Source organism: Leptonychotes weddellii, chromosome 12 (genome assembly GCF_054177405.1).
Source record: "Leptonychotes weddellii isolate Sample4059 chromosome 12, ASM5417740v2, whole genome shotgun sequence".
Classification (NCBI taxonomy): domain Eukaryota; kingdom Metazoa; phylum Chordata; class Mammalia; order Carnivora; family Phocidae; genus Leptonychotes; species Leptonychotes weddellii.
In genome coordinates, this window is record NC_138380.1 from 88,342,838 (window position 1) to 88,345,945 (window position 3,108).

Genomic DNA, 3,108 nt, shown 5'->3' on the forward strand with positions numbered 1-3,108 from the left:
TATTCTAAAACATAGGGCATTGTAACTATTACTTAGAGGAACCAAGATAATATAACCTAAATTTTGAATCCAAAATGATGGTACAGGGCTTATAAAAATAGCCAATATTCTCAGTTGGATTCTTTCTTCTAGGACATTCTCACATTTAATTTCAATATCAGGTAAAAATACTTAAAATAAAATAACAAGTGTCATGCTCAGATCACATGATTTTCTACCTGGAGCTTTAACATTTCCCTGACTCAGAACTTGAGCCAGGTTGGTTAAACTTTATTTTATTTATTTATTTTTAAGATTTTTATTTATTATTTATTTGCGAGAGAGCACACAAGCAGGGGGAGCTGCAGAGGGAGAAGGAGAAGCAGACTCCCCTGAGCAGGGAACGTGCCATGTGACTCGATCCCAGGACCCCGGGATCATGACCTGAGCTGAAGGCAGATGCTTAACCGAATGAGCCAGTTAGGCACCCCAGGTTGGTTAAACTTTAACTGAAATGAATTTTTCTTTTTTTTTTTTTTTTGATTTTATTTATTTGACAGAGAGAGACACAGCGAGAGAGGGAACACAAGCAGGGAGAGTGGGAGAGGGAAAAGCAGGCTTCCCGCTGAGCGGGGAACCCAATGCAGGGCTCTATCCCAGAACCCTGGGATCATGACCTGAGCCGAAGGCAGACGCTTAACCCACTGAGCCACCCAGGTGCCCCTAAATGAATTTTTCTATGTCTTTTCTTTTCAGCTTCTCCTTCATTTTGTTTACACTAATGCTGTGTCTGCCTTTCTGCAGTCCACATAAACCACATGGCTGAGCAACCATGTTCGTGAAGGAAGAACAATGCTTTAAGATACTCAAAACATCCCGTTGTAAGAATTATTGAATAAGGTACAGAGTTCTTGTCTATTTTTTTGTTTTGTTTTTTTTTTTTTTGTGAAATATGACTGTTGAGATATGGTTCTTGGCTAAGGGTCTTACTTGGCTGGAGAAGAATGTGTTTTAAGAAATACTCAACAGGGCGCCTGGGTGGCTCAGTTGGTTAAGTGACTGCCTTCGGCTCAGGTCATGATCCTGGAGTCCTGGGATCGAGTCCCACATTGGGCCCCCTGCTCAACAGGGAGTCTGCTTCTCCCTCTGACCCTCCCCCCTCATGCTCTCTCTATCTCAGTCTCTCTCTCAAATAAATAAATAAAAATCTTTAAAAAAAAAAAGAAATACTCAACACAGGGGAGGAAGAAAAAGCAAATTTGGCAGGGGGCAGACAGGAGAGGGGCTCACATTTAATGTGACCGTCTGCTAGTGAGAAGCTGCAATGTGGCTAGAAGAATAGAACACAGCACACTGACAATATCTTTATTACTAGACCTCCAGAAAGATAGTTTGAATATTTTTTAGTGTTATTTTGAGTGTAAAAGCTAAACAAGGAGTACCTGGTGGCTCAGTCGTTAAGCGTCTGCTTTCGGGCTCAGGTCATGATCCCAGGATCCTGGGATCGAGCCCCGCATCGGGCTCCCTGCTCCTCGGGAAGCCTGCTTCTCCCTCTCCCACTCCCCCTGCTTGTGTTCTCTCTCTGGCTGTCTCTCTGTCAAATAAATAAAACCTTAAAAAAAAAAAATTTAAGTATATCTTCCATAAATTCATATGGAAAAGGGTAAAATCATAATGATAAGCTCCTTCTTCCCCTTCCCCTTTTAAAGGCTAACTGCTTTTTCTTGCACGAAGAGAGCAGACGTAACTAGAGGAGAAGTTGCAGGTTCCACATCCTCAGTCCCCACAGGGCCCTTCTGTTCCTTTGGATGCACTCCTTAGGCTCCTAAGACCCACTTCTCTACTCCCCTCAAGTGCGGGATAACACGTCAGCAACCCAACTTAAGGACATCCTCCAAAATAGATGGCCTCGCTCTTGCACGCCATTTGTTTTTCTATCACTGATTCATTTTTATCTGCATGTAGACATGCTGCAGTTAAACCCTTTTCGAAAAGAGAAATCTGTCTTGACCACACTTCCTTCACCAGCCCCGCCCCATTTTTGCCTCGACAGCCAACCACCTAGGGAGGATTGTCTAACAGACTCTGGGATTTCCCTCTTTTTCTCCTAAAGCCAGTTCACTCAAGCCTTGGAATCACCAATTTATAATGTTCCTAGTAACTTCCGTGATTTAAATTCCATAATCAATTCTCAGCCCCAGATTCCTTTCTCCCCTTTGAAATACCTTCCTCGGGATGCCTGGGTGGCTCAGTCGGTTAAGCGTCTGCCTTTAGCTCAGGTCATGATCCCAGCATCCTGGGATTGAGTCCCACATCGGGCTCCTTGCTGAGCAAGGAGCCTGCTTCTCCCTTTGCCTGCCTCTGTCTCTCTCTCTCTGATAAATAAATAAAATCTTAATTAAAAAAAAAAGAAAGAAATACCTTCCTCATGTGGTGTCTTTAGTATGACATTATCCTGGTCTTTTTTTCCTATGTCCCCGGATGCCTCTTACTCATTTTTTGCTGGTTCCTGCTCATCTCCCTTAAACTAACAGCTTGTGGAAATCACAACTCACAATTCACTCCTTCCGTAAACTCACACATTCTCAGACGTTTAAAATACCCCTATGCACTAAGGACATCCCAAAGCATATTTCCAAGCCAGATTTCTTTCCTTAAGTATGGATTTCATATACACCTGCCCACTGTATCTTCTTAGGAATGTCTGCCAGGGATCTACCTTCAACATGCACCAGTCTCAACTCTTAACCTCTCCTCTTTCAATGTTTTTTCTTTTTTATTTCTTTTTCTCTTTCTTTCTTCCTTCCTTTCTTTTTTCTTTTCTTTTTTTTTTTGTTATTTTTTTGTTTAAGATTTTATTTGTTGGGGCACCTGGATGGCTCAGTCTATTGAGCGTCTGCCTTCAGTTCAGGTCATGATCCCAGGGTCCTAGGATCCAGCCCAGGTGTGGAGTTCCACTCAGTAGGGGGTCTGCTTCTCCCACCCTGCTCCTGCCTCTCTCTTTCTAAAAAAAAAAAAAAAAAAATTATACCCAGGCACCCCTCTTTCAATGTTTTCTAACTCTGCAAATAATAACTTCTTTTTTTGTCAGTTGCTCAGGATCCCTTCTTATTTCACATCTTAAAATGC